Genomic DNA, 12,759 nt, shown 5'->3' with positions numbered 1-12,759 from the left:
TAACTAGAGAATGTTGTAACGTGGCGATAGCGGTGGTCCATAGCTCGGATTAGATTTACCACGAAGATGCCAATCTTGACCCACGGGAACCTAAATACGTAAGTTTATTCAATGTGTGTCTCCTTCTTACTTAACAAGGGATGCTTGTGCTCTGGAGCAACAAAGTGTCTATGTGTGAATAGTATTGCACTCGCGTACGAGCTCAACCTTCTATGTGTTGCCTAGTTATGTAATTCATTAAGATCTATTGTTTTGGCGATGAATTTGTAAGAAGATGGAGGGACACATGGGGTATGTGTTTTAGGAGGTACCTTTGAAGTCTTTCCAAAGTCGTATGTCTAGGAGCAACTAATGGAAACCTTGTTAAGAGTGGGTAAGGTGAAGCGACCTTATTATAAATCACAATGATTAAACATGCACTACGTATGTGGAGAATATTTATTGGGGGGGAGAAAGTGAACTCATCCTTCATCCGTCATCAAACATGGATAGGCACTAACAAAAAGTTCAAAGCCATCGTAGCGAAGGTAACCTACATTGAACTTTGACCCTCTCTTTAGACTTAGGCTCAACACAAAACTACACTTTGATTGTTTTGGCTCCATTAAACACTCTAATGATTGGATCTTGTTACATTAAGTAATATAGGGGATGGTGCATAATGGTCATACTACATTCAATGCTCTTGCATTTCCATGTACACACAATTAATCACATACAGATTTGAAGACACTAATGTTTATTTAATAGTGACCTACTTTATTTTGGCTTCTTGTATGACATCCCCATTTCTTCGTTGTATAGTGTCATATAATTCCATGCACGTTCATTCATCTTGCACAACGTCATCACAAGCTTGCAATGACAATGCATTATCATCGTGTGATTGATATTGATAGGCGTGCATGAAATGGGTAGGCATATTCATTTGATAAACAAGTAATAGGTTAGCTTTGACCAAGATTGATAAACTTCCAAGCATTGTCTTTTTCCTCTTTATGACCATCAACAATTGATACTTTCATGACATACCCATGATAAATCTTGCATGACACATCCTTGGCATATGAACGACCATCTACACATGTGCAATTATGAAGTCTTCAAATCATACAATTTTCATCAAAGATCGTTTACATATCCATGTAGCGTATCATAACTTAAACTCATCATACCAACACCATCATCAAATGCAATCATTACAATCCCATGAGCATAAACTTGTCATTTTCATGTTGTTGATGTAAACCCAACATTTAACAAAATCCAATACCATAATATCATAAACATAAATGTTCCTCTTGATGCATAAGGGTTCCTTGACCTACTTCGTTTACTAGAACATACACCTACTCAAGGTTTATTATGTGACCTTCACTAATTATCTCCTAATGTTTGACCACCCAAGTCCATGTGCCATTCAATTAGTTTGATGCTACCATGCAACTCTTAGAATTCGTTGTAACAAAATCCACCATTGTAATACCCTTGTTGCCATCAAGTTTTTTTATCTCTAATTGGCATGATGCTACCTACATATGTTGTACAACTCAAAAAGACAACCTTGTGACCTCCTTGTGTACTTTGCCACATGATGCGACACACATTTGTATTCACGAGACTTCCTCTCTTCATTGTATTCATTGTACACAAGCTAACTTTTTTAATGTTGATTTAATAAGTTATCTCGTTGGTCCATCATGATTAGCTAACAATTATTCTCAATTAAGTTGTCCTATGGAGTCGAGTGGATATGCTCCCTTTCGTGGGTAAAAAGTGGGCATCAACCATTCTTGATCATATCCATCAAAGAAATTTGACTACCTAAATGAACCCCCTAATCAAGATTTCTTCTCTCAAATCTATAGAATACAGGGAAAGAATAAATTAGAGTAAGAAAGACTTTACTTGCACTTAAACACTTCAATTAAACTTTAAACCACCAAGGAAAGAATCGAGAAATAACAAAATAAGCCAATGATAAAAATACACTCATACGCGACGAGAGCTCAAACACTCAAGATAGAAGCTTAAGGCTTAAGCTCAAAATGGGAAAGTTAAGCTTTGCTTATGAAAGAGAGAGATCTAAAAAGAGTAGGAATAGAGAGTTCCCACACTAAGTAAGAAGGTGATTGAAAATTAGAGAAGAGGAAGTATAAATATTATACTTTCACATTTCATTAATTACAATTCTATCCTTTTTACAGTTGTGACATTAGGCTCTTTGTTATGTTATTGGTATATTGTCTAAGAAGGGTCCAAGAAAGATATGCCCAAGAGCCGCCTAACATCATTGACAACATACCCGTGAGAATTTTATTTTCATTTATCTGCTTTGATCTCCCTTGGCCCAACATGTTGATTAATTGCATCACCCACCCCTTCACTGCCTGTCGAAGTTTGTTTGCCAATTCAAACAACCATTCCTTCGACTGAAGCATAACATCTCGATATTTAGAGTTCAAGATAGGTCTAGAAGGTGACGACGTTAACATTGATTTGCAAAAAAGATAGTCTTAATCTCTAACCAAGTCGACCTTTTTAATAATACTATCCTTTTACATCATGCACATTAGGCTCTTTACTAGTTTCTTTGTTGTGTTGTTGTTGGTTGGTATTTTCGAAGAAGGGTCCAAGGAAAATATGCCCAACATCACTTAACAACCTTGATAGTACCCGTGGGAGAAATTTACCTTTTGGTATATGCTTTGATCACCTTCGGCCCAACATACAAACTGATTGCATCACCCCTTCTTATGTGAGGTCCGGAGCAAGGCGGAGTGACGCCAGAAGGAGCCGGGCAGAAGGACCGGTTGCCACAGACGTTGACACTACGACCGGACCTCAAGTTGAGCTTGAGGGGGAGTGTTGAGCGGCAAGCTCAATTGGAGCCGGATCGGCTGGATAAGCCTGAGCCGGTGAGCGAGACGGATCGGTGAGTCGGTGAGCACCCGGTGAGCAAAAGAGCTGGTGAGCTAGGGAGCCGGTTAGCCGGATCCATTAGTAACCAGAAGCCTAGTAGTAGCTAGACTACTAGGGAGTTATTACTCTCGTAGTTAGTGTCAAACGCTCGAGTGAGCATTGAAGTACACCGTACTTCTGTCAGTCCGTATGGACTTGTATAAAAGTGTTCGCTGAACACATACAATGTACAGAGTGTTGATATAATTTTTGAATAGAGATTCTTGCTCTGCTCTCTCTGTCTCTCCCGCGTACTGTTAAGCTCTCCATTAAACTCGTTCTCTGTTTTCTGTTTCTTATTGCTTCCGCACGCTATTTGTTTTTACATGGTATCAGAGCGCGAGGGTTGAGAACCTCTGCAGCTGACATTCGCTTTCGCAAGAAGAAAACCTAACCTTTGTAAAGAACAAAAGAGAGAAAAAAAAAACAATGGATAGAGGAATGGCTAGCTCGCTTCCGATGGAGAAGCTCGACAAATCCAACTACGCATCTTGGTCATACAAGATGCACTAGTACCTGCTTGGGCATGGTTACTGGAGCTATGTCGTCGGAGCTAACGACACAACACCTGATGCAGCACACAAGGACTTCCCGGTGTGGGAACAATTGACAAGCAGAGTGATGTACTGCTTTGCGTCTAGTGTCGGAGACCAGCTGCTGAGCCACGTCCGAGATGCCAAGACGTTGAAAGAGGCTTGGGGAAACCTAAAGAAGGTGTTCGCCGCAAGCACTACAACTCGGAAGCTGCAACTCCGATAGGAGTTGAGCAATGTCCGACAGAAGGACATGTCGGTGGCTGATTACACGGCCCGAATCAAAGAGATTTGTGACTCACTTTCCTCTATCAATGTCATGGTAGAGGAAGACGAGATGGTACAGGTCTATCTTGGGGGCCTGACTTCTAAGTTCTGAGCTTTCCAGACAGCTATATGTACGAGGGAGAATACACCGTCATTTTTCGACTTACAGTCGATGCTCCTTGTAGAGGAGAACCACGCCGGTGCGTCAACAAGTGCACCCACCGACAGGCGGATGCTATACACGAAGGCGGATCGGCCTCGTGGGCGTGGTGGACGAGGCGGGTTGGCACGCAATGGAGGCGGCCGGCAAGGGCAAGACCGATGGCACAGAGACTGTGCCGACAGCAGTTTCGGGACTTCCACAAGCAGGGGGAGCAAGGTGGAGCCGGAGGCCGGCAAGACAAATCTACCATGGAATGCTGGTACTGTGGCAAAAAGGGCCATAGAGAAAGCGAGTGTTGGAAGAAGCGTGCCGATTCGCATAGATCTGGATCCGACAAAACCGGTTGGGAGAACCGGCAAAGCTCGCACTACGCGCAAGGATCGAAAGGATCCGGAACCGGGAAGAACGGTAAGGGGCCAACCTTGGTGATGAAACACGAGGCTAACTCGATGAAGAAGACCACTTCCAAATCGGAGGAAGTGTGGTACGTTGATTCCAGTGCGTCAAATCACACGACGAACCACAAAGAGTGGTTCTCCTTCTTGGAGAAACCGGAAGAACCGGGAGTTGTCGAAACCGGTGACAACACTCCTCACCCAATCGTGCATGTCAGAGAAATTCCCCTGAGCCACGTTGGACAGAGGGGGAAGCTGATGAACGTATTACACGTTCCGACTATCACGAAGAACCTGGTGTCGGTCGGGTAGATCGTCGACCAGGGAATGCAGGTGCGGTTTACGCACCTCAGGTGCTTCATCGAGGAGGAGGGCCAGATTATCGCGCAAGGGCGCAGAGATGGGAGGATATTCATCCTCGACACCAATGACGTCGGCACTGCCTTGTTCGCCAAAGGACAGAAGGTCGATTCGGACATCGACTTGTGGCACAAGCGGATCGACCACGTCAATTACTGAAGGCTTTAAGACTTGCAGACGAAACAAGTTGTTTTCGGTTTGCCGAAGTTTAGTGGCTTGAAGGCCCAAGTATGTGAAGCCTGCCAACTCGGAAGCAACACCGGCTTCCAGTCCCCGCCGAACAAAACCATAGCCGTAACAAGCTCGACCTTATTCATTCGGATGTATGGGGACCGACACAGAACGTGAGTCTTGGTGGGAGTCGATACTTCGTCTCCTTCATCGACGACTATAGCCGGCACGCATGGATCTACCTCATTGAACGGAAGAACGAAGTCTTCGACTGTTTCCGGACCCTCTAGAGCATGGTGGAACGGGAATCAAAGAGGAAGATCAAGTGTCTGCGGTCAGATGGCGGAAAAGAATATTTTTCCGGCCAATTCAACAGTTATCTGCAGCAAACAGGAATTCGGAGAGAGTTCAACTGCAGATACACACTGAAGCAAAATGGTGTGGCCGAAAGGAAGAACCGGTCGCTTGTCGACGCGGCAAGGGCAATGCTGGAAGAGAAGAGCATGCCCCATTTCTATTGGGCGGAGGCGGTCCGGACGACCGTCTACATCCAAAACCAAATCAGTGACAAGGTGTCTGCGCATGAGCTGTATTTCAAACGCAAGCCGAATTTGAGACACCTTCGGATTTTCGGCAGCATAGCTTATGTGCATGTGCCGGATGAGAAGCGGAGGAAGGTGGATGCAAAATCGGAGAAGTGCATCCTCGTCGGCTACTCACATGAGCAAAAGGGGTATAAGTGTTATAACCCCCGGACGAAGCAGGTCCGATTTAGCCGCGATGTTGAGTTTGATGAGATGGCATCATGGTATGCCTTACCAGCTTCGACTTCTGACCCCGACCCGATACCGGAGGAGGAGACTAGTGAGCCTGAACCGGTCCAGATAGAAGATGATGAATCTGGGACTGAAGAAGAGAGTCTGGAATCATTTTGGTTGAGTGGGCCGAACGAGAGACTGGGTCAATCCGACCAGTCGGATGAGGAACCGGCAAGTAATGAAGACTCTGCCGTGCTCTCCCCGCGCAAGGAACCGATGAGACGATTCATGTGCAAAGAGAAGGGGAAGAAGAAGATGTTGGATTATGAAACTGGTAATGATGAGTCGGATAAGAGCGGATCCGACTCCGGAAAGGAAAATGACGGTTCTTCGGCACCAAAGACCGAACCGGCCAAGAAGGGCCTCAAACCGGGTAACGGTGGGTTACGCCGGTCAACCCGCCAGAAGGAACCTATTAAGCGGTACGGGTACAATGAGTACATGGCGCATGAATATGCGTACATGACCAAGGTGGCGGAAGTGCGTGTGTCAGAGAGCTACGCAAAAGCGGCAAAGGACGCACATTGGCGTGCCGCTATGGAAGAAGAGATGCGAGCACTTGATGCCAACGATACATGGGACCTGGTTGACCCTCCCCGTCACAGTAAACCGATTGGATGCAAGTGGGTATACAAGGTAAAGTACAACGTTGACGGTTCAGTTAACCGGTACAAGGCCCGGTTAATGGCGAAGGGATACACACAGACCCACGGAATCGACTATGACGAGACCTTCGCTCCAATAGCGAAGATGAAGATGGTTCGTGTGGTGCTGGCGGTTGTTGTGGCAAGGGGGTGGCATCTTCACCAGATGGATGTGAAGAATGCATTTCTTCAAGGAGATCATGAAGAAGAGGTCTTTATGATACAACCCCCCGGTTTCTAGACGGAGATGAACAAGTCGGCGATATGCCGACTCAAGAAGTCACTTTATGGCCTGAAGCAAGCCCCTCGAGCTTGGAATGCGAAGATCACGCACCGGTTGCGTAAGATGGGGTTTGCGGCCTCCAAGTCCGACTCTTCGTTGTTCATTCGGCAAGGTCCGGATGGTCCGGTTTGCATCTTGTTGTATGTTGATGATCTGGTCATCACCGGACCCGAACTCGATGAAATCAGCACCAACGGTTGGTGCTGATGAGAAACGGTTGTCGAGCACTAAGGCTGAGTATCGGGGCGCTACCGTTGCCACCTGTGAAGCCATTTGGCTTCGGCGACTGTTGCAAGACCTACGGATCGAGGTACCGACCCCGATTCTGATCTATTGTGACAACATAATGTTGGGAGATAGGTCCCTCCGGATGGGAAGGGAGAAGAACAGTGCCGATGAACAAACTCGACCGAGGCCGAAACTGGATGAGGAGTACTCAGCTACGGAGAGCCGGATGGTGCAGACCCGGTGAAGACCGAATGGGGAGTACCCGGCTACGGAGAGCCGGATGGTGCAGACCCGGTGAAGACCGGATGAGGAGTACCCGGCTACGGAGAGCCGGATGGTGCAGACCCGGTGAGGAATGCTCACCGGATGAAGAGACATATTTGTAAATATGTTTCTGAGAGTCCATTGAGGCTATATTTGTAAATAGCCGAAAAGTCATATTAGTATAAATATGACTTAGGGCAAACTTATTGTGTGTGTATAGTTGTTGTTGTCATTCTTGTTGGTGCAAGGAGTGAGAGAGCGCGTAACTGTGTACAGAGAGAGAGAGAGAGAGAGAGAGAGAGAGAGAGAGAGAGAGAGAGAGAGAGAAGAGGTCGTTGCCTCTGTTGTAACCGACGCCTGTTGTTACGGGCATGACCATATAATATCCCGTGGTGAGAATTGTCGTAGTATTCTATACACGTGGATAAGTGTGAGGGTTAAACAAAGAGTCTAAAGAAGGGGAGGATTACTTTTAATCCTCGGGATTGAGACAACCCATGAGGCCAAGTGTGAACATGGCTGGGGGCCTTGAGAATTACTATAAATAAGAGGCCTAGCTACCCTCATTTGATCATGCATTGACTACGTCGAGACTCTGTCCGTGAGTGGAACGACTCTTGTAGCAAGCGCGCTATCATCCAGGTACGACTCGACGCCAAGGCGGTGGTATGGGACGCCGATCGAGGCTCGAGTCTGTCTCGATCCCTTCGCTCGGGGGTGGTTGGGTGGATCGACACCCTTCTTTCTCTCTTTTCTCTCTATTCTTTCTAGATCTATCATTGATATATCCTTATTTTATGCTTACTTTAGTACCTAATCTCTAATATTTGGTATCAGAGCCTATGTACTAACGTTTCTTTTGGTTTTCTTTTTGTCTTCGCGTGGGATGGCGATTGATCGTTGTGCGGTCGCCTTCATGCAGACAAGGATTAGCGAAAGAACTTCGGTAAATTTTCCTTAATTTTTTATCTAATTTTTCTTCTCCCTTCTATACATGTGTATACTTAATATGTAGTTTTTTTTTCATATATTCAATGATGTTGACGTGGTATTTAATTGGTTATCTTAAACGTTTACATATGTCCACGAGGTCAATACCTCGTTTGACATATAAATCTTATGTGATGAGTGTCGTATGCGTACGAGGTTACTACCTCAATTGCGTATTACGTTCACGAACATATGTTACGTTCGCGTACGAGGTCAATACATCGATTCGTTCGAAATGATATGCGTTGGATTTACTATGCGTAAGAGGTCAATACCTCAATTGCGAATTACGCTTAACCTTATTTTCGGATGTTTCGTGTGCGTAGAGGAATATGCCTCGATTACGTATCCCGAATACATCATTGTTGGCTATATAAAAAAAACGATTCATTTAGTATACGCATATGTGGTCACTTATATACGTCTCTGATCGTATATATGTGATATATTGACATATGTGTATATTTTAGATTACGTGATTCATATCAAATGTTTTCCTAATTGGGGAGAGGATTTTGGTGGCCGTCCTCACATTTTTGTGAGAATGGCGTTGTCACCATCCCTTTTATCAACAATTTTTATTGTTGAAATTCCCGTTGGTCACTTTGATATTTCGTTACGTAACGAACCTCGTATAGCCAAAATGATGTTGAATACGTCCGGCTTGATCCACATCAAGTAGGGTCGCTCTAATGACACACGTATCCAACATCTCCCCTCGTTACATGGATACGATGCCACCATGAGCTCGTTCTTACGAGTGGCATTCGTAATGACGTGACCATGTGATGGGCCACATGAGCCTACGAAGACACAAGGGCTCATTCGGCTTGACCATTAGGTTACACTTTGGCATATGCCATCGTAATTACGAGGCTTGAGGTTAGGTAGCGTACAACCATAGTGGGTAATAAATGAGGGAGAAATAAGGCCACTTGACCTATATGTTTCTTTTAAACAAAAAACATATAGGGGCAAATGCCTCGCATATCTCGAATACGCCTCAAACATTAAACATTCAAGATGCGCAATCTACTTGGTTGGCTCAAATGTTTAATGCATTTGTTCTCGAGGTCTCGAGTTCAAATATGACCAAGACCATATAACATCGTTGATACATATGACTATAATACATGTTTAGACTTTAGGTCTAAGTGCACTTCGGGGTCCTCGTAATAGGACTTAAAGAGCCGAAACCACATATGTGGGCACAGAAACATAGTTATTGTTAACATTTTTTTCGTGTATAAACTATTCATGACGCGAACATACATGGTTGAGCCTCGGGGAGCCGCCATGAAAAAAATCGATATAGAGATCAGGGAAAGGCATTCATTTGTCACCCCCATGGTTTTTAAAACACCTCTGTGTTACCATAGTAACCTGATCTTGAACCTCATCTCATACGTCTAGAGGGGTATTGACGTGAGATCATGATATCGATTAATGTTTGCCCATGATATGTTTACACCACGACAAGATGTTATGACTATTTGTCTGACCTTATCTTATTTCTTTGCCAGAAATAATCATTCAATGGCTCAGAATAACGACCCGATGCCCTCCGCTCAAGCGGAAAGAACTCAAGGAAATCCTCCTGGGCCAATGTCCATTGAGGCGTATATTTTACAAGTACAACATTTCCTAAGTTCAACCGCGCAGCAGTTGACCGAATTTCGGCAATCTCAAAGTGCTCTCGAGGCACGAGTCATTAGTCTCCAAAATGAGATTAATAGACCTGATGAGCGTCAGGGTGAACCATCATTTGTCGTAAAGCCATTTACGGGAGATAAAAAGGAAAGAACCGAAGAAGCAATCTGCACGTGGCTGGGCCGATGGGAGTCTCATTTTGAGCTCTATCCCACGCCAGATAGTACGAAGATTGCATATGTCGGCCGAGAACTAGGGGGTAAGGCCGCCGCTTGGTGGCGTGGGCTCCGAACTTTGGGGAGATTGCCCGAGACCTGGACAGACTTTGTCACAGTTTTCAAGGGTCAATTTCTACAACCTCCCTCTCGAACCGAGGCAGCACAAGCTTTAATGAACCTCTCTAGCAGGAAGTTTTCCTCGCTAGAAGACTTGTCCACCATGCTAGAACCCAAATCCAAAAATCGGGTCTAGAAGGGGACAATTGGTTAATAGCTTGTTTTGTCAATGGCATCCCCAATTCGGACTATCACTGGATAGTGCACGATAAGGATCCAAAATCCTTCGAAGAGGCCGTTGAGATAGTTCTTCGCTATCAACGCACTTCGAAGAAGGACCATAACAAACCCAACGAAGCGCCCGGGACTAAGCAGTCGCAATTCGTTGGGAAACGCAAGACACCCAACGAATTCATGGATCGCGATTATAAGCGACAACATCCTTTTTGCGTATTCTGCAAAAAGAAGGGTCATACAAAAGAGCAATGTCGTAAGCTCCAACGAAAAGAGCACGACGCCAAACCTAAAGCTACAGACCATAAAGGTCAGATTCCTAATGTCCTTCAGGTCTATACACATCATTTGAGTAATTGTCAATGTTCTTTCCCTCATTATGTATTGGGTCCCAATGATTTACTACGTGCAAACGGGTATATCAATGGATCTCCCGTACAATTTTTATTTGATTCGGGAAGCTCACACAATTTTGTGAATGATCGTTTGGTACAGATATGGGGAATCCAACCCACCGTAAGTGATCACACCTACACGGTGCACTTGGCTGATGGAAGAGTACAACACATCAACGGGGCGATTCATTCTTTAGGAATTTCTATTGATACCTATATAGAGGAAGTAGACTTCCATGTAATGAATCTTAGTACCACCGATGTAATACTGGGTTATCCCTGGTTTTATAATAAAAGCTCTTCTTTATTTATTGATTGGGTTCGCCATTCCATTTCTTTTGTACTCAACGATTGTACGCATTTTATTCAATGTGTAAAAAAACAATCCCTCTCGATTGTTTCCTCGTGTCCATCAATATCCGAGTTGTCTTGTTCTACGTTATTTTATTGTGTACTTGATCCGGACATTCACGTTTACAATATCGATAATGTCTCGGGTCAATTAACATATTTTGAACAAAAACAACTTGATGAAATCGTAAACGATTTTCGTGATGTTTTTCCGAGTGAACTACCCGATGGTTTACCTCCTAAACGTAATATAGACCATCGTATAGATATTGTACCTGGCGTTGCACCCATTAGTATACCTCTGTATCGCCTAAGTCGATCTGAAGAGGATGAGGTAGCTAAGCAACTTAAGGACTATTTACGAATGGGTTATATACGTTATAGTAAATCTCCATGGGGTGCACCAGTTCTCTTGGTTAAAAAGAAAGAGGGCACATGGCGTATGTGTATTAATTACCGACGCTTGAATAAAGTGACGATCAAGAATTCGTACCCATTGCCCCGGGCTGACGATCTAATTGACCGTCTCCAGGGAGCTCGGTATTTTACGAAACTTGATCTCCGTACTGGCTACCATCAAATACGAATAAGTGAGGACGATGTTCCTAAAACAGCATTTCGTACGCGCTACGGCCATTATGAGTTTTTGGTTATGCCTTTTGGTTTGACCAATGCTCCGGCTACATTTCAACAAGAAATGAATGACATTTTCCGAGAACAACTTGGAAAATTTGTCGTTATCTTCTAAGATGATATTTTAGTTTATAGCCGTACATTGCAAGAACATGCTAGACATGTCCGCTTTGTTTTACAAATATTGCGTGACAAACAATTTTACGCGAAGATCTCAAAATGTGAGTTCTTCAAGAAATCAATTACTTATCTTGGACATCTCATAACCGAACGAGGAGTTGAAATTGATCCTTCTCGCATCGAGAAAATCAAGCTTTGGCCCACTCTTCGGAATATTCGAGAAGTTCGATCATTCCTTGGTTTTGTCGGATTTTTACGAAAATCTCTTCGTAATTACTCACAATTGACGACGCCGTTTACTGATCTTCTAAAAGGTCAAACGCGTAAGTCTACAAAACCTATTGTGTGGAATGCTACACTAGACCTCGCCTTTAAGGAACTCAAGGACTTGGTATGCAAGGCTCCTTCACTTCTTTTACCCGATCCTTCAAAACCTTTTGAGGTTGAAACCGACGCAAGCGATTATGCTATAGGTGATGTCTTGTATCAAGATGGTAAACCAATAGCATTCGAGAGTAAGAAACTTGATTCTGCTCAATGTCGGTATACCGTTCAAGAAAAGGAATTATTTGCGGTTATACATGCGCTCAAAACATGGCGCCATTATCTTTATGGAAATCGCTTTGTGGTAACTACGGACCACGAGTCCTTGAAATATTTTTGTGACCAACAAGACCTGAAAGGTCGTAAGGCACGATGGGCTGATCTCATCCAGGACTTTGATTTTTCCATACGATATCGTAAAGGTTCCATGAATACTGTCGCTGATGCACTAAGTCGCATCCGTGAAGTTAACATGCTTAGCTTCACTGAAATAACATCAGATCTTTATGATCACCTTCGAGGAAAGTATCCTGATGACAATTATTTTGCAAAATATTGGGCAAGAGTCGAGTCTGGAACAGACACCACCACACCCTCGAAGGAATACTTCCACATTGCTAACGGTCTGCTCTACCGTAATGGGAAGGTTTGTGTTCCAGATTTGCCTGAGGTCAAAAAGAGAATTCTTTTTGAATGCCAT

General features: G+C 44.2%; 1 long non-coding RNA gene across 1 annotated transcript; it reads left to right on the top strand.

Moving 5' to 3' along the window:
- Positions 1 to 7,453: 7,453 nt before the first annotated feature.
- On the top strand, positions 7,454 to 9,679 carry LOC147856711 (uncharacterized). Its single transcript, XR_015530638.1, has 3 exons — positions 7,454 to 7,729; positions 8,010 to 8,033; positions 9,601 to 9,679. It is a non-coding gene; the product is annotated as an uncharacterized LOC147856711 (long non-coding RNA).
- Positions 9,680 to 12,759: the final 3,080 nt, after the last annotated feature.

The sequence above is a fragment of the Azolla caroliniana genome, unplaced genomic scaffold, assembly GCF_043228905.1.
Source record: "Azolla caroliniana isolate FFs.n. ecotype wild unplaced genomic scaffold, voAzoCaro1.0.p SCAF_12, whole genome shotgun sequence".
NCBI lineage: Eukaryota > Viridiplantae > Streptophyta > Polypodiopsida > Salviniales > Salviniaceae > Azolla > Azolla caroliniana.
The sequence above is the reverse complement of the archived record's forward strand: the minus strand, read 5'-3'. Positions and strand labels throughout refer to the sequence as shown.